Consider the following 20,440-nt stretch of genomic DNA (forward strand, 5'->3'; position numbering starts at 1 on the left):
AGAGAAGAAAGGGAAAGAAAAGGCAGGAGAGGCCTGAGTGGTCCTCACTCACAGGAGTGGTCCCTCACTCACAGGAAGGGTAGACAACAGCACCACTAGCAGGGCCAAGGGCAGTAATGGACCTCATCCTAGCATGAAGGACAAGCAAATCCTGGGGTCTCCAGTTCCCTGAAAATGCCCCACCACACACACTAACCCAGGATCCCATCCCCACCTGTCCCACACCAGTGTTGCAAGGCTGGCTGTGCCCTTGCTGAGAGATCTAAGGGGGATGAGAAGGAAGAAAGAAAATTTGCCTCCAAGCTCCGAGTGCTCAGTAAGTAGGTCAGGGCTGGTGGCTGCTGCCCCTAGACAGGAAGACTGCCCACGCCTACTGTTTTAACAACCCCCTCTTCTTAGCTCAGACATTCTGCACCCTCTTCTACAACAAACAGTTGCTCAAAGCAGGCATTGCTCCCCAAAGACTGTGATGGGGCCCCGATACTCTCAATTATGCAAAGATTGTTACCAGACAGTAGTTTGGAAGTGGAAGTCCACTGGCTTGGTTTGCAGCACGCAAGCAATGAGCCAAAGTAGAAGCCAGTATAAAACCAAATACAAATCCACACGTTTTCTGGAACAGGAGTTTTAGTGCTGACAGCCAGGGAAGGGGAGAAGCGCTAAGTGCTTGTCTACTGCAGTCTGCCCAGCTGGAGAAAGCCCAGCGCCGGGCGGCTCAGGGGCTCCCAGGAGCGCCAGCACGCTGCAGGCCTTGGCGGTTTTGCCCTGGCTTTGCAGGCTCTCGGCATCTCCTGGAGAGCTAAGGAAACTCACCAAGGCAGAACCCTGCAGCCGGGGCTGCAAAATTAGGCTGCTTTCGAAACTGTGAAGTAGCAGCGCCCCCTGCCAGTAGGTGGCTGCCATAGCTAGCAAGTTTCCCCCCTGCTGGGAGCCTGCTGGGTGGAGCCAGGAGTGGCCCGGCCCGGGGAAGAATCCCAGGCAGCCAAGAGCCACCCTGCTCCTACAGAAATCCGAACTCATCTGTAATGCAGAGGTCCCAGCTGCCCGACCTGCCCAAAGAGAACCCAGAAACCTGCATAAGAACCTCCTCTTATGCTTTCTTTCTCTCTTTTTTTTAAATATTTTATTTATTTGACAGAGAGAAAGGACACCTCAGGGTCTCCCTCGTGTTCCTGCCACACAGGGATGGGCTTGAGATAGACAGGTTGCAGGCTGGCCTGACTCCTGACCTCTCCTGGCCCTGCTTATTTTGAAGCAGTCCTCAGTTAACTGGATGCTATCAATGGTGGCATCACCACTAGTATAATGAGCAATTATATGATGGTCATCTCATATTATGATCTTTTCAATCACTACTCAAAAATTAGAACAAGGTGTCATCGCCCAGGTACATCTGGTGCTCATTCTTACTTCAGGGTCCTAGTAGCTGAAGAGCAAAGGCACTGCATTGATATTAAAGTATGAGAGAGTGTCACTTGGTTGCAGTTTTGAAAGACTGTGAAGAATCTAGGCCAATCTCTGACCTGACCAGAACCTTCATTCCTCCTGGCCCCCACTCCCGGACCTCTGTCATTCCTTGGTCCTGTTCTCATTTTAGCCCCCCTGCCAGACCTGCATGCATGTTTTCCTTACTGTTACAATTAAAAATCGTTAAAATTTGAGCTCATCCCGTTACAAGACAATTCTTGATTTTCTTTCTTCTATAACCCAAACATCAAAACAATATCACTCCATACATGCCCTCGCAAAGAGCTGTTAATTCACCACTTTGCATCATTGTGCCTCCCCAAGGAGAAACACTCCCGGTTCATGTATCAACAGCCCACTCAAGGTGCAGCTTCCAGTTCGCACAGGCTCTGCCAGGCTCCCTTCCCGTCCATCGGTCCCTCATCTTCAGTACAAGTTATGGCCACTCTCGGGAACTGCTCCTCTCTGATTCCTGCGTGTCACAGCCAGAGACCTGGGTGCCATCCAAGGAGTCTCCCTTTTCCTCGGTGCTCGCATGTCCTTCTCTCTTGCCTCCGCACGTGCTCTGCTGCTGGCTTCTTCTCACCACTCCACTGTTACCACTGGAACGAAGACCTCATCCACCATCAACTCCCAAGGAGGCCTTGCTCTCACTTCTGCCTCCCTCTCCTCTGCTGTCCTCACAGCAGCCGCAGATCAGATCGCAACAATGATTACAAATGAATTCAGTGGCTCTCCACAGCACTCTAGGATCTGATCCAAATGCTGGGCTGGGCTGGGCTGGGCCTCCAAGGCCTTGTTACCTGTGCCCCGCCTAATTCTCAGCCTCTTTCAGAGCCTGGTCCCCCTCACTCCTGAGGACCCAGCTACACTGCCTCTCTTATGCTTTCTTTCTCTCTTTTTTTTTTAAAATATTTTATTTATTTATTTGACAGAGAGAAAGAGAAAGACAGCAAGAGAGGGAACACAAGCAGGGGGAGTGGGAGAGGGAGAAGCAGGCTTCCCGCGGAGAAGGGAGCCCGATGTGGGGCTCGATCCCAGGACCCTGGGATCATGACCTGAGCTGAAGGCAGACGCTTAACAACTGAGCCACCCAGGCGCCCCTCTCCTACGCTTTCTAACACCTTCGCATCTCAGAGTCCTTGTCCAACATTTTTTCACTTGGTTTACTCTTCTCTTTCAGGCTCAGCTCACATGCCCCTTCTATGAGCTCCCAACCTCCATTATTCTCTCTCATTGTGTAGTGTTCCTTACATGGACACACTTACATCCACTTCCCTACTTGCTGGTTTTCAGTCAGGGTCCCTCCTTGTGTGGCAAGTTTCCTGAGAGTGAGGAAAGTATCTTGTCTTCTTCACTGTGGGATCCCCAGCACCAAGCCCAGCTGGAGCAGCTGCCCAGCTGACCGTTGCTGAATGAATGAATGAATGAATGGGCTTTATGAGGTTGATGTGATTAACTCAGAGAGGTTTAGTGATTTGCCTGCTGCCACACATCTAGCAGGAGGGCATGCATGTCCTCCTAGGTGAACGCACCACCTGGAAGACTGCCGGGCATGTGGGCATTGGTGAGGAGAGTGGGGCAGACAGACGAGAAGAATGTGCAACAGTGATTCTCCACAAGATTCCCTCTAGAGATTGCTGTGTTCGAACAGGTGAGAAACATACTCAGCGTTTACATTTCTTGAAAAACTCTTTTGTTGTCATAATGTGGAGTGCTACCAGTAAGGCTCGCTCTACAAGACCGCTCCCCACCCCGCCCCCGTCTGGGGAGGATAACGGGTAATACAGCATATCTCTGAGGGCAGACTTTTAGGGTTTTCTGAAGCAGGCCTAGAAAATTGCCCGAGGCCTTCCTGCCGTTCCCTTGAGCAAAGTGGGAATGTGGGTCTTGGGCGACCCAGCAGCCTGCAGGGTACGCTTGACACGGGGGAGTCCGGGCCCCAGGGGAGGAGCGGCAGGCCAAAGCGGCGGAGGGCCGACTGCACAGCAGAGGGCGCCAGAGAGCCGGTCAGTCGGTACGTCTCCGCGCCCGGGGTTACCTGCTCCGCATGACCGGAGCCAGCCAGCCATCGTCTTTCTAAAAGAGAAACTGTTCCTCTTCCTGCCCTCCTCTGCTCGGCTGTGATTTCGCCGTCTCTGTGTCGGAAAACGCTAAATGGCCCTATGGATATACGCTTTTAAAAATGCCACCTACTATTATTACTGTTGTTGTCGCTAATCAGGTGCATAGGTGGCAGATGGCTTCTTTCCAAGTCTTTGGGGTAAGGGCAGGAGTCGGGAATGTGTTGGGGTAGTTGGTTTTGTTTCTTTTTTGCTTGGCTTGTGGGGTGTGGTATTTCAGTGGCTAGTGGTTTTTGTTGATTGGTTGGTTGGTTTTTTAATGTACAGGTTAGAATTTGTCTTTCTGGCTGGACCTAGAGGGTTTAATGCTAAATGAAATAAGTCAGAGAAAGACAGATAATGTATGATCTCACTTATATGTGGAATTGAAAAAACCCAAAACTTGTATGAACAAACAAAAGATAAACAGACTCAGAGATACAAGAAACAAACTGGTGGTTACCAGAGTGGGGGAGGAGTTGGGGGAGCTCCAAAATAGATTAAGAGGATTAAGAGATACAAACTTCCACTTATAAAATGAGTAAGTCATGGGACTGTAATGTACACCATAGGGAATATAGTCAACAATATCCTAAAAGTTTTGTATGGCGACAGATGGTAAGTAGGGTTATCATGAGGCTCATTTTGTAATGTATAAAAATATCAAATCATCATAATGTACATAATAGGATATTGTAGGTCAAGTATACTTCAATTAAAAAATCAAAGATATATTCATGTCATATTATGGTTGCTGCAGATTATTTTGGAATATTATTTGTATTTATGACTACTTGACAAGTATAGTAGTTATTCATTCCATGCTAGATCATTTATTTAACACATTAATAAAAGCAATGTATTACAATTTAAAAACTGTCTTTTTGGAAAAAGGTACTTTTTTCCTAGATTCATTTGACACATCTCTGGTGAGATGCTTTAACTTTCTCCTTCCAAAGAATTGATGGAATGATGGAAACAACCGCTTCATATGTCAGAGAAGGCACAAAGAGACTGGTGGTCAACCTTTAAATCCCCACACCCCCTTTCTTAAAGAACCTCCACTGAGAATAAGAGTCATGAAGTCAAAGAACATTAAAGCTGGGACAAACTCTCAAAATTAAACCACTTCTTCGTTAGATAGATGGAACAGGAGGCCCAAAGAGGACAAAGGACCTGTCCAAGGTCATGGTGCCCTCCATTTCCAGTGTGGAACTCAGAGGGAAGCTGTCTCAGAGAAAGACCAGTGGTGTGCACCAAGCTTTCATTTTACTCCTTGTTCACGATCATTGTAGGAAAGGAGGGGAGACTTAGTAATTTGAATTGCCTGGAATCTTGCCACTTTAAGATGGTCAGTGCTGGTATTTTCGCTGTATACTTTTCCATACTTTCAAACTCATATCAATACTTATATCAAGAAGTTCTATCAGTTTACTAAAACTGGGTCACACCATCCACAATGTTTTGTCAACTTCTCTTGTGTGTTCATCAACATGACTGTCTTTCATGTCAGTTAATAGTGTGTCCAATTACTTTTACGCCTTTGTCAAAAATCAGTTATACTGTGTGAGTGTATTTCTTGGTTCTTTATTCTGTTCTGTTGACCTAGGTATCTTTTGCTCCATCAATATCATACTGTCTTGATTACTGTAGCTATATAATAAGCCTAAATATGAGGGAGTGATTCCTCCCATTTTTTTCTTTTTTGAGATTGTTTTAGCTATTCTAGGGTCTAAGCCTTTCTGTATACATTTTAGCATAAGTTTGCCTATGTCCACAAAAAATCTTATTGGGTTGCTATAAAATTTTTGTTTGTTTCCATTATCTAACATCTGAAGTGCAATTTGGTCAGAGACATCTTCAAAATTATCTTCATTTGAACAAGGGCATTTTCAAGATCGAAAATTCATCTTATTTATTTCTGTAACTGCCAGAGCACCTCGCACCATGCCTCACATGTTTCTCAGTAAATATCTGTTGGGTGAGTTCATGGTTGGGTAGGTTAAAATACATCGCTTCAAGCAAGGTGGACAATTCTGCAACAGACTCCAACGTTTTATTCTACTCTTACCTCTATTCATACTTTCAGTTCATTTTACTCGTTTCTTCTAGGTTTTCTTCCTAAAACCCAGAGCGGCCCTGAACTATGTTGGTCATATCTGAACTGACTGTGTCACCTCCGTGCCCGACATCTTTGAGAACTCCTGATTCTATATACTGAATAAAATCCAGGTTCTTCTATCCCCTTCCCATACACACAGAGACAACCTATGTCATCCACCAGCAAGAAAATACGTCTTGAGCTCTTGGGATGTGCTAGCAACTGGAAGAAATTAAAAGAATGGGGAAATACAACTCCTGCCCTCAAGGAGTTGGAAATGTGGGTCTGTTACTTGAGGATTCCACCATGCCAGGTCCATTGGTTACACGGTCCTCTCGTTTCTGTTCCAGTGCTTTGCTGCAGGGACGTTTCTGGCCTGCATACTAGAGACCAGGCATGGATACCACCCTGGGTCATAGGAAAAAGGTCCTCGGCTTCCCACTCTCACTCCTTTTCCTTTAGGATGAGGTCAAAATATTTGCTTTCACCCACTATTCAAGGATATCCAAAGGATTAATAAGAGGATTTTAATTAAAGGTCTTTGAGGAGGCATGGTATATTGCCAAGGTAATCTATGATTATTTTTCCGTATTACAGATGCTAAAAAAAAAAAAAAAAGCCACAGGAAGGATCGTAGCCTTCCATGCCTACCCATTTATTTTTGGAAACTTTTCCATTCAACATTAGGAAAATGGAGTCTGGGTACTGTGATTTGTAGAGGCCATAAACCTATAAATCTCCCTCCCAGACTCAGGGTGAATTGATCAGGGTAAATAATTCTCCATACTACCATGATTGAAGAAGTCAGAAGTGTGCCCCGCGTGTGGCTTTTGAGAGGCTCTTTGCCAAAATCCTACCGTAGTGATGAACTTGCCCTGTTGTGAGGAGCCCTCATCTCTCTCAACCTCTGCCTTGAAATGTCTTCCTTTGTTTGGACCCGGCTGGTCCCTTCTCCATATTCTTCACGGGACCTTCCTTCCCTGCCCAGCCTCTGCATGTGGGCAGTGGCTGGGACTCAGTTCCCATCCTCCTGCCTACCTGCTCTTTTAACTGGAAAGCCTGGAGCAGCAGCATGTATCCCCCACTCCTCTAATGTTGATGTGAGAAGGTCCTCCAGAGGACGCTCTGCCCCAGCATCTTCCCTTCCCTTGTTGCTGGGCCCTTAGGAAGAGTGGGGCTTGCCCCACCTGGCCCCTCACTCTGCCTTTGAAATCCGCCCACTGGCCCTCTGCCCTTTGCACAGATGAAGGGTGCAGGGATAAGCCCGACTACTGTCTGTCTGGGCCAGTGACTGAACGTGCAGGGCCGGGTAAGTTAACGGGCAGTGTCATCCACCCAAAAATAGTGCCACACCTTCCGATCAGCTCTATCAGTATTCAAACTCATATCAATCTCCATGTGTCAGTTCCTGGGTTTATCTCTCAGCTGGGGAAGCTTGGGGTTATTGGTTGCCCACGCCCCACACACATACTATTTATAAGCTGACAACGCCCAGAGTTCCATATGAAGCCCAGATTTCTCTCCTGAGCTAGTCAATATTTCAACCTGTGTGTCTCGCACAAAATGGCGCTTCTTAGCTTCCACTCAGTAGCCTTTCCCACTGCAATAATCCTAAATTTACCCATTCCAGAAACCAAGGAGCGGTTCTCAACCACCCACTTTCCAACCCTCACCTCGAATCTTCTACCAAGTGCTGTCAAATCTACTTCTAAAAAAAAATTTAACTTTGTCCTTATCTTCCATCCCCATGGGCCCCAGTGTAATCTAAGCCAGTGTCACCTCTGGGAAGGTACAGCATTAACCTCCCTAATATTTCCTCTCATTGCACTCCAGACCATTCTCCATTGCACAGCCACAACCATGGTCTTCAGAAAAGAAAATCTTGAAAGCAGCAAAGAAAAATGACACCTTACATACAGGAGAACAATCATTCAAATGTCCACAAAATTCTCATCAGAAACGGTGGAGGCAGAAGACAGTGGAACCTCTTTACAGTGCTGGAGAAAAACAACACCCCTGTCAACGCAGAATTTCACATCCGCAAAAGTATTCAGAAATGATGGTGAGAGAATTCTACTTTCAACCCTAGTGAAATGAAGAGATTAGATTTACCCTTCTATTCTAGGAAACTGAAACACTGAATGAAATATACGAAAGGACCATTTTTGGACACTGGACAAGGGGCAGCACAGGACAGTGATCCTTGAAAGAAGTACATCAGACAACCTTCTGGCTGTCCTGGCATGGTGCCTGGGTGGTTTCTAGAATGCAGCACAGGAGGGGGGACCTGGACAGAGCCCAGCAGTCTCCCTGAGTTGAGGGGCCACCGTTAAAGAGTTTGGGGAGGCTAGGAGGCTGGAATTTACAGAGCAGAGTGCTGGGAAGGAATGTGCTACACAGAGAGTGATCCAGAGACCTGCAAAGGGCCCCCTGGAGTCTCCTGCTCAGGGCTTGCGTGGAAGTCACATGAGGCCAGGGAAGAAGCTGCTGGACAGGGGCGGTCAGATAACCCCACAGCTCACACAGGGCCAGGAGTCATTTGTGTTCTTGCCAGAGTAGGAAAGCTTCATGATTCATGGGGTATCAGGTGCAAACTCAGAAGGGTATTGCCTTAGTGGTGGGGAAAAACAAACTCCAGCCTGCTCTGTTCCACTTGGTAAAGCTTAAAAGCAAGCTTCAAAAAGATAAAACTGTTTCCAGGTAACTTACCTGCAACCCAGAAAGAAAAAAAAAAAAACTCAGGAATTTTTTAATGAAATACAAAAATATCTGTCACTTGACTAGGTAAAATTTACAATGTCTGGTGTCCAGTCCAAAATTATAAAGTATGCATAAAAGCAGCGAAATGCGGTCCATAATGAGGACTAAAATCGTTCAATGGAAACCGATCCAGATATGACTGAATTAGTAGATGAAAATTCTAAGACAATTATTAAGCTTTAAAACAGCTGTACTCGATATGTATAAGAAGAGGCCTACTTAAGGACAGACCTAGAAAACACGTATTTCAAAAGACCCAAAATCCAATTTTACAGAAAAATCTAGTGCCTTGGGTAAAATGTACTGGAAAGAATTAATAACATGTCAGACCTTATGTAAAAATGATTTGGGGGGGCGCCTGGGTGGCTCAGTCATTGGGCGTCTGCCTTCGGCTCAGGGCGTGATCCCAGGACCGAGCCCCACATCGGGCTCATCCGCTGGGAGCCTGCTTCTTCCTCTCCCACTCCCCTTGCCTGTGTTCCCTCTCTCGCTGGCTGTCTCTCTCTGTGTCAAATAAATAAATAAAATCTTTTAAAAAAAATTATCTAGGGGCAGGTGGGGGCGGGGGGCACTTGCGGGGCTCAGTCAGTTGAGCATCTGACTCTTGATTTTGGCTCAGGTCAGGATCTCAAGGTTGTGGGATTGAGCCCTGCATTGGCCTCTGCACCCAGCATGGAGTCTGCTTCAGATTATTTCTCCCTCTCCCTCCCCCCCGTTTCTCTCTCAAATAAATAAATAAATAAATAAATAAATAAATAAATAAATAAAATATTTTAAAAAAATGATCTAGGGATGCCTGGGTGGCTCAGTTGGTTGAGCAACCAACTCTTGACTTTGGCTGGGATCATGATCTCAGGGTTGTTGAGACTGAGAGCTGATCAGGCCCTGCGCTCAGCAGGGAGTCTGTTTTTCTCCCTCTTGCCCTCCCCCTGCTCACACACACTCTCTAAATAAAATAAATAAATAAAAATTTTAAAAACGGTCTAGTTCTTTTAAAGGAAAAGACATTTTCCAAATTAAAAAAACTATAAAAATTCATTACTACTATCAAAGTGCTAAAAGAATTTTCTCCTGCTAAAAAGAAATGATACCAAAGGGAAATTGAGATCTTTAAGAAGAAAGGAAGATAATGAGAAATGGTAAACATAAAGGACTACTTTTTCTTCTTATAAAAAATACATATAACTGTTTAAAGCAAAAATTATAGTTTTATAAAGTTTATAATGTATGTGGAGACTAATGGACCTACACAGTTGCTTGGTTTCTACGTTTTACAGGAAGTGGTACAATTGTAACTCTAAACTGTGAAAATATAAGGATGTATCTCTTCATTCCTAAGACAACCATGAAGAAAAGATATGGCTATAAAGCTAATAAATAAAAATAGAATTTTTTTAAATGTTTGAAATAATCCAGAAGTAGGCAGGACTGAGAGAACAGAAAATAAAATAAATAAAGACAAGCAAGACAAATAATAAAATGCTAGACATAAATCCAACTATATCAATTATTATTTAAAATAATAATGAAGTAAATATTCCAATATAAAAGGCAGAGATTATCATCAAGTATGTAATGGCAAGCCTAAAATATATGCTGTCTATAGGACATGCATTTTAAATATAAATAAGTGGATAAAAAATGATATACCATGCAAACTGTAAGCACAAGAAGGCTGGAGTAGCTATATTAATATCAAATAAAATGAAATTTGAGAAAGCAATATTGTCAAAAAAGAAGGTATTTCCAAAGGACAGAGGGGTCAATACGTCAAGAAGACAGAATAATCCCAAGTGTGTATGTGCCCAATCGTTGAGCTTCAATATCCCTGAAGAAAGAGTTGACAAAAGTAACCAATGATCATAGTTGGATATGAATGTGAATATCTCAGGAGTTTATAAAACCAAAAAAAAAATAGATGAACTGAACATTTTTAACCATTTTTACTTAATTGGTATTTACAGAACACTACACCCAACAGTACAACTGCAGCATACTACATGGTCTTCAAGTGCATGCAAGTTGTTGATCGAGATAGACCATATCTTGGACCATTAAACAAGCTTAATAAATTTAAGAGAACTTAAATCATACAGAGTATATTATCTGACCAAAACAGGATTAAATTAAAAATTAATAATAATATACTCAGACACTAAATATTTGGGAATTAAGCAATTCGCTTATAAATAATCAACGGGTCAAAGAAGAAAGCACAAGGGCAATTAGAAAGTACTTTGAACTAAATGATAATTTTAAAAAGTCAAAAATTTTACAAATTGAAAATTAAGAAGTCAAAACTTGTGGGATATAAACAGTGCTTCAAATGAAAGTTACAGCTTTAAGTGCTTATATTAGGAAAATAGAAAGTTTTAAAAACAGAGACCTAAAGTTCCACCATAAGGAGCTAGAAAAGGAAGAGCAAAGTAAACCCAAAGTAACCAAAAGAAAGGGAATAATAGAGATAAGAACAGAAACAAAATATGTGGTTGAGAAAATTAACAGACTATTAAGTTTGACAATAGAGCCAAGACAATTAAAATAGTCTTCTCAACAAGGGGTACTGGAACAACCAGATATCTACCTGCAAAAGACTGAATTTAAGCCTTTACCTCATACCATACACAAAAATTAGCTCAAAATAGAGCAGAGACCTAAGAGTTAAAATTATAAAGCTCTTAGAACATAGAAGTACATCCTTGTGACCTTAGCAATGGTTTCTTAGATTTGACACAAAAGCACAAATGATGAGACAAAAATTGGTCCTCATCAAAATTAAAGACATTTATGCCTCAAAGGACACCATTAAGAAATTGAAAACACAACCCAAAGAACAGGAGAAAATATTTGCAAATCATATATTTGATAAGGAACTTGTATCCAGAATATATAAAGAACCCTTACAACGCAACAAGGAAAATACAAATAATCCAATTTTTAAAGGGGAAAAGATTTGAAAAAGATATACCAATGAGCAATAATCTCATGAAAAGATGCTCAATATCATTAGTCATCAGGGAAATGCAAACCAAATCATCAAATATCTACTTGAAGGCTACAGTCAAAAAGTCATATGATAGCAAGAGTTAGCAAGGATGTAGGGAAATTGGAACCCTCATACATTGCTGGTAGAAATGCAAAATAGTGCAGCTATTTGGATAACAGCGTGGACGATTTTTAAAAAGTTAAACACATAGAGTTATCATATGACCCAGGAATTCTACTTCCAGATACATACCCAAGAGAACCGAAAACATATATCCTCACAAAACTCAAAATGTTCACAGCAGCATTTTTTTGTAAGAGCCAAAGAGTGGAAACAACCCTAATATCCATTAACTAATGAAGACAGACAAAATGTGGTATATCCATCCAATGGAATGATACTTGGCCATAAAAAGGAATGAAGAACTGACACATGCCACAACATGGAAAAACCTTGAAAACATTATGCTAAGTCAGAACAAAAGGCCACATATTTTTTTAAAAGATTTTATTTATTTATTTGACAGAGAGATTGAGAGAGAGAAAGAACAACAAAGCAGAGCAGCAGGCAAAGGGAGAGGGAGAAGCAAGCTCCTCACTGAGCAGGGAGCCCAATGCGGGGCTCGATCCCAGGACCCCAGGATCATGACCTGAGCTGAAGGCAGCCACTTAACCAACTGAGCCACCCAGGCGCCCACCCACATATTTATGATTACATTTATTAAAATTTCCACAATGGGCACATCTTTAAAGATAGAAAGTAGATTACTGGTTTTCAGAGACTGGGGGAAAGAGAGACTGGAGAGTGACTGCTAATGGGTATGGAGTTTTGGGAAGAGATGAAATGTTTTGGAATTAGATAGTGGTGATTGATGGTTGCACAATTCTGTAAATATACTAAAAACCACTGAATTCTACACTTTGCAAAGATGAACTTCATGATATGTTTATTCTATTTCAATAAGCTATTAAAATAATGTCATCCACGATCTGAAGAGAAAAACAAAACTAAAGGAGACTATGATGAACTTTATATCCCCCCCAAAAAAATCAGTACTTAGATGAATTGAGAAAATTCTTGAAAAATACAACTTCCCCAAATTGATACTAAATGAAATAGAGAACCTAAATAACACTGTCTTTTTTTTTTTAAGATTTTATTTATTTATTGACAGAGAGACAGCCAGCGAGAGAGGGAACACAAGCAGGGGGAGGCGCAGAGGGAGAAGCAGGCTTCCTGCTGAGCAGGGAGCCCAATGCAGGGCTCAATCCCAGGACCCTGGGATCATGACCCGAGCTGAAGGCAAACGCTTAACGACTGAGCCACCCAGGCGCCCGTAAATAACACTGTCTTGATTAAATAAATTGAATTGTTTTCAAAACCCCTTGCACAAAGAAAACTTCAAGCTCAGCTAGTTTCACTGGTAAATTTTAGAAAACAAAGAAGAAATAATAGGAATCTTACACAAATTCTTTTGAAATACAGAGGTGGGAAGGAATGTATCCTGACTTATTTTATAGGACCAGTATACCCTGATACAAAAACCTAATAAAGACATTACAAAGTAAGAAAATGACAAACAATTAATGTTCATGAACATTAAAAATCCTTACATACAATGAACATTAAAAATCCTGAACATACAAAAATCCTTAAAATAAATATTAGCAAATAAAATCTAATTATCTATCTATGGCTGTAGCTATAATTATAACTATGTAGAATGCCCTGTGACAAAGTAGGGTTTATTCCAAGAATACAAAGTAGGGTTTATTCCAAAAATCCAAAGTTGGCTTAACATTAGAAAAACCAATCACTATAATTCATTGTATTAATAAAAGAGAAAAATATGATCATTTCAATAACTACAGAAAAAACATTGGAGAAAATTCACCACTCCTTCATGATTAAAGGGTTCACAATAGCACAAAATTGGAAACAACTCAGATGTCTATCAACAGGTGAGTATGTAAACTGTGGTACATGCATGCAATAGAATACTACTCAGCAATGAAAAGGAACAAATCACCAATAGATGTGACAACATGGATGAATCTCAAGATCATTATGCTGAGTGAAAGAAGCCAGGAAAAAAGAGCACATACCATGTGATTCCATTTATATAAAATTCCACATCAGTGGCCAGGAGTAGAAGGGGGCATGGATGCAAAGAAGCACATGAAATTTCTGGGGTGATGGAGATGCCCTGAATGTTCATTGTGACAATGTATTCATGGGTGTGTAGGTCTGCCCAAACTCATCAAATTGTTTCTTTTAAAGAGGTACCATTTATTGTACATAAATTATATCTCAATGAATCTGATAAGATAAAGACCATGCAGGCAAAACCATAGACAAACATATTATAGAAGGGTTTCAGACAAATAATTATTTAAAATATGATGGTATTTTCTGGATTTGTATTTGTGGTATTGGTAATCTTCTCAAACTTTTAATTTTCTGTAATCTGCCCCCTTTTTTACTCACCCATTAACTTTTAGAGCTCCTAGAGTCTGGGTTCTCACATAGTCTCACACCACCATCTTCAGACTGATCTCATCCTCTCCACGTCCTCATTTATTACCTTCTTATCAATGACTCACCGACTCATAACTCTAACCCAGAATGCTCTTTGGAGCTCCAAAGCTATATAACCCGGTTGCCTACTTAATATCTCTGTTATACCTCAAAGTCTTCTTAAACTCGGTATCTTCAAATTGCTCTTTTGATCTTCTCCACCAAACCTAGGCCTCTCCCATTGTTTCCTTTCTGACTTGATATAACTACCATCTATCTACCCCAATGGGAAGGCCAGAAACCCCAGAAACACCATGGACTTTGTGGATTCTCTGCAACCCAAATGCTCGTCACATCCCAGACCATCCCCTCCTGCCTGGGCTAGGGAGATAGCCTACTAATTGTTGACCAGTCCATTCTGACCCCTCTTTCTCCTCTCCACAGCCCCAGTGAACTCAGACGTGCAGATCTAATCACGTCATTCCCTGCTCACAACCCTTCTGTGGCTCCCATTACTCTTAGAATCAAGACCAAAATTATTATCCTTTTTTTACAGGCAAGTCTGACATTCAGCCAGGCATACTGATATGGATATATCAACTGTTAAGATATTGGAAGTCTTTTGTATTACTGGCAAACAGTCATAGGAAGGAGAGCTCCCAACCACACTAGCCTGCAGGGGACGTTAAAGGCCATCAGCACTCAGTCCTGAGCACTGTACTTCCCAGCCAAGGCAACTGCAAAGCACAAGCCACTGCCTGACTCTTGATGCCCCCTGTAGCAGACAATGGTGCCCCAGTAGCTGCCTCACCTGACTACAGAAAGTCTCCAGGAGAGGCCCAGGGGGACCTCCACTCCCTTCCATCTTCCACGTCACGTGCACGTGTGTGTGTGGAGTGTAACCTGATTTATATTCAGTTGCAAAGGGTAGGGAAGATCAGGTTTTCAGCTTTCCAGGCTCTGTGGTCAGAAAGGCACTACAAGAAGGTGGAACTCAGTAGTGAGTGCCAATGAGACCTGTCCAAGGTAAACCCTATGTAGCATCTCTGAATTCTTTAATACACTAGGAACCTCAAATACTGGAAATGGCCATGCAGCCTTGAGGAGTACTACGTATAGTAGGATTAAAAGAGACCAGCACATTATTTTTTTTTTTTCAGATTTCATTAGTTTGGGGTTAAGTGTTTGAATATTGTGGTCTGCCTCCCCTGGGGCTAAGTTTTACTGCCTCCTACAAATACCCCTGAAATCACAGCCTAAATTGTGCAGGCATGTGAATGTTTTTCAGGGAAGTTTTTAAAAATCAGCTTGTCAAAGGCACAAAAAAGTTAAGGACCCTTGTGCTGAGGGAAGTGGAGTTCAGTTGTGACCCCCTCAGTGGAGTAGAGAGGAAGAGAAGCACCCAGGGACAGTGTGCGCTGGTGGCAGCTATGAAGACAAATCCTCAACCCCCTGAGGCCCCCAACCCCCGCCATGCCAAGTTTCCTTCCAGAGTCCCTTATTTATTGACCCTTAAGAACTAAATTTGATTGTGTATCATGACCACCTGTGGAATTTGTCAATATACAGAATTCTGGGCCCCACCTTAACCCAGACTCACTGAATCAAAATTTTTCAAGAGAGAAACCAGTTTGACCAGAAATCTGAATTTTTAACATACTTGATGGGTGATTCAGATACTGCACCAAGTTTGGGAACCAAGGCACATAACACTCTGCTTTGTTTCTTTCTGGCCCTGTTTTCCTCTCCTGGTGCTCCCTGCCCCATGCCGGCAACCACCCCAGTAACAGAGGACAGTCAGGACACACAGGGACAGGTGAGCACTTAGTCACTCCGTGACCCATGGTGCCATCGCCCAGTGTGCTGCAGGCTCCCTGTCTGCAGAAGTGAACACTATCGCCTTCTGCCAGGTATTAGGAAACACTGACTCATGTCAAGAACTTTGAAATCTGCAGATAAAAGGCAGTGTTGAGCCCCTCACTGTAACTGTTGTCCCAGAGAATGTTCTTCTGTGAGGAAATCAGGGCCACTGAGTTTGTAGACCACCTGTAAGTGAAAATCTCCCCCCTTCAAGGTCAACCCATAGATGTCCCCAATTACCAGTCACTGGCCTCCTGTCATGTTGCAAAAACATGGTGCTGTGGGAGGGTCACATTGGAGGGTATTTCTTCGTGAGTTTGATTCCAAATGTTTCTACCTGAGATCCACCCTAGCTGTGGAATCCACTGGTTGAATTTCACCCTATTGTCGTATTCCTGTGGACCTTAAACCCTCTTTATTATACCTAATGAGAGTCAGCATTCCACAGGGTGAAGGGCAGCGGATGATGTCTTTGTAAGGCGGCCAGATGTCGGCACGGGGCCGTGGCTTTTATCCTGCGGCTGCTGAATTTCACATATATCAATATTTATCAGCTGGAATATTGTCAGTTTTATAAATGAAGACTGAATGACCATAAATCATTCTGTGGGTAGGTAACTGTGGGGGATGAGGGGCAGTGCTGTTTGTAAGCTTGCCAGCCAGGTGTGTTTTGTCAGTCAGTGAACAAGTCCTGCAAGCTGGTGACCCACCAAGACTAGTGAGGCTGGCTAGTGCTGGGTAATACGCCCTGGCAGACCGGGCAGAAGTAATTCACCAGTCTTAAAAGCTTCATTGCATGGTTCATATTTCCATGTTCTTTATGTACTCTTTAGGGTCACAGGATGGTATAATTCAGGTTTCAGAACCTGAAGACATACAGTTCAGTATTGCCATTTGGCCTCCTACCCTACCTCCCAACTTCCCCCACCATTACAAGCTTCTAGGCTGATTTCTGTGAGATCCAGTCCAATTTCTTCAAGTTTGGGGGTGTTACGCAATAGACAACCAATAGAGCCACCTACCGAGCACTAACTGGGTAGATAGCACAAGGAATACCAGGAAAACGCTGGTCAGGTAGATCCTACTATGAGCCCCATTTTACAGCAGGTAAAACCAAGGGTTAGAGAGGTTAAGTCATTTGCTCAGGTTTCCATAGCCAGCAAACGGCAGAGCCAGAATTATACATCTAGTTCAGTGTGTTTTCAAAACCTGGACTCCTACAGTGTTAGGGTGACAAGGGTTTGTTAGCTTGGGGCAGGGGCAAAAATCCCCAGAAAATATCCCAAATTCATGACCTTCAATCCAACACCCTTTTGGGTTTTGGGGACTTTTTGAGGTTTTTTTTTTTTTTAAGGTTGTAAATATATCTTTCTTTTAAATTTATTTATTAAGTTTTTATTTTAATCCCAATGTCATTAACATACAACATTATACAAGTTTCAGGTGTACTATATGGTGATTCAACTGCCATTTTGTTTTGGTCTCTTTCCCAAGGAGAGAGGATATTGGGAGAAAGGAAGATTTGGTCAAGAAAATGGCTATTTCCTTAGAGGTTCTCAAACTTTGACGTGTATCCAAATCACCTGGAGGGCTTATTCAAGCACAGATTGCTGGGCCCTACTCACCATTTTCTGACTGAGTGGGTCTGGGCTGGAACGCGAGGATGTGCATGTCTAATAAGCTCCTGGCTGATGCTGATGCTGCTGGTCCAGGGACCCCACTTCGAAAACCATTGCTGCAGCCTGTTACACTCGTCTGGGGTATCAAGTTCTGGCTGGTCAGAGATGTCCTTCAGCAAAAGTGGGCCTCAGCTTCTGCTCTTCCCACCCAATACTCGCACCCCATTCTTCATCCAGCATGCCCTGGGGACAGTTACAGTTACTGTCCCTTCAGCCATCATCTCTTCCAGAAGGTCACTGACATAGAAAACAGGAGGGAAAGGATAATTCCTAACGCAACAGAATGAGCTGGGAATGGTGGCATTTCAGGCTCCACTGGGATCTGCCTTTAGGTGGCCTGGATTTTTCTACGTCCCTTGAACGGCACTCTGTAGGATCAGCTGTTTCTTCCACCTCACGTCAGACGAACACTACAGCCTTGGTATTTGAGGCTACTAAACCAGATTCTCCCTAGGACACAAGAATGTGTATATGTACCATCAGGCACAGAGGAAAAATGGCCTGTACAGGAGAAACGTGTGGTAGGTTGAGTGCCATTGCAAGGGCTAAAAGAAATAACAGTTTTTTTTTTTTAATAAGTTCTGTGCCCAACGTGGGGCTTAAACTCATGACCCCAAGATCAAGAGTCACATGCTCTACAGACTGAGCCAGCCAGGTGCCCCAGAAATGACAATTTAAAGGCTGGTATCCCCCACTTCAATCATCTCTACATCAGCAAAAACAAGCAGAGGTGACTTTTCCGATTTTATCTTCTCTCCCGTCAAGTCCCGTGTGTGCTTCCAAGTCCTCCCCTTGGGAAGGACCCTGGACTCCCCTCAGTCCGCACCCTCCTTTCATCTGCCCTGTCCCTTCGCCACACCCACCTTTGCCTCAAAGTGACCTTTCCTCAGCGCAGCCTCTGCTCTGGCCGGTGCTGGCAGCTGGTCACGTAGGCAGGAATGCAGGCTGCCTGCCTCCAGCCGCCCTGCACACTCCTCCAGGGCAATGGCCATGCCTTTATGGCCGACACTGAAGGTTCAACGGAAGCTTTATGAATGAGTACACGGATGACTTTCTCAGTCTCATACAGGACGAACAAAAACACTACGAGTCTGCTTCCAGGATAGACCTCTGTGTGTTAATCCTCACTGACTGAGGTGCATCATTATAAATGACCAAATACCTCTGCTTGAGCTGGACAAAACCCAAAGGCTAATTTTTTAAGATTTTATTTATTTACTTTTTTGAGAGAGAGAGAGAGTGCATGAGAGAGCACACCAGCAGGGTGAGGGGCAGAGAAGAGGGCAGACGTCCCACTGAGCAGGGAGCCTGATGCGGGACTCGATCCCAGGACCCCGAGATCATGACCTGAGCCGAAGGCAGATGCTTACCCAACTGAGCCACCCAGGCCCCCCCACCCCCGCAAAGGCAGAGAATAAGACAGAGAATCATACTCAGCTCCCTCTGCTTCAACTCAACTGCCTTTCCTCCCTCCTTACGTTCCCCCCTCCCTGCCCTCTGAGAGTTTGAGTATCACCTTGTGCCCAGCTTTGGGCTGAACAAAGTGGTGAACAAGGCAAATCAATCCACTCGCCAACCCCAAAACCTAATGCTCGTGGAGGCCTCACTCCTTGGCCTGGCCCTAAGATCCTTTCACCGCAGGAGAGAGAGGGAGTGGTTTTTATTTCTGGAGGTTGGGATGAAGCTGTGTATAAGGAATCTTCCAGGCTTAGGGATGACTCTCCACACATGGCCTAAATGTTTTACTCAAGTACAATGTACACATAGAGAAATACACAACTCACAAGCTCAATGAATGCCCACATTCGGGAAACCAGCAACCAAATCAAGAAACAACATGACCAGCACCCACAGAAGCTACGGTTTCAGCCACAACTCCCTTCCCCCACCAAAAGTAATCTATGATAACCTTAAAAATAAAAACTGCCGGGGCACCTGGGTGGCTCAGTCGTTGGGCATCTGCCTTCGGCTCAGGGCGTGAACCCGGCGTTCTGAGATCGAGCCCCACATCAGGCTCCTCTGCTGGAAGCCTGCTTCTTCCTCTCCCACTCCCCCTGCTTGTGTTCCCTCTCTCGCTGGCTGTCTCTCTCTCTCTCTCTCAAATAAATAAATAAAACCTTAAAAATAAATAAATAAATAAATAAATAAATAAATAAATAAATAAATAAAAACTGCCAGTTATTTTACCAGCTAGAGATGGGCTTACTCAGAAATAAAAGAGAATTGCAATATGGCACAAATAAGCTGCAGCGAAAACACAGGGGAGCAAAGGAGAGGCACGCTTCTTTAAGGAGAAAAGGAGTAAATTGGGAAGCCTGTTATAAACCGAAAATCCACTGCAGAAAACTGGGAGCTGGAAGTGTGATGGCTCTTCATTGGCTGAGCTGTTGCCCATGGGAATGAGCAAAACCGCTCTTCCTCCGGCTAGAGTAGCAGAGCAGTACCCATGTGCAAGGTCAAGTCCGTGTAAGGTCAAGTCTGTCTCTGCCCCTTGGGTCTGCAGTTGACTACAAGACATAGGGCATGATTCCCACACCCACAATCCTCTCTCTGAACAATATAAAACACCTTTGCCTGCTTCCGAACTTCACATGGATGGAATCACTGTGTGCGCGCTTTGTCTCTAGCCACTTTTACTCTGGTCATCTTTGTGAAGTTTATCCATAGCTTTGCATATGACTGCAGTCTGCCCGTACATGCACGCTGCTGTCAAGTACCACGTTTGTCTGAGTGTACCAGCGAGTAGTCCTCTATTCTACTGTTGGTGAGTACTTGTGTAGTTTCCACTTTGGAGCTGTTGCAAATAATGCAGCTATGAACCACCTTGATGCATCTTTTTTTTTTTTAAGATTTTATTTTTAAGTAATCTCTACACCCAACATGGGGTTTGAATTTACAGTCCCGAGATCAAGAGCCACACCCTCTACCGAATGAGGCAGCCAGGTGCCCCCTGCACACACGTTTTGTT

Source organism: Ursus maritimus, unplaced genomic scaffold (assembly GCF_017311325.1).
Source record: "Ursus maritimus isolate PB19 unplaced genomic scaffold, ASM1731132v1 scaffold_10, whole genome shotgun sequence".
In the NCBI taxonomy this organism is placed as follows: Eukaryota; Metazoa; Chordata; class Mammalia; order Carnivora; family Ursidae; genus Ursus; species Ursus maritimus.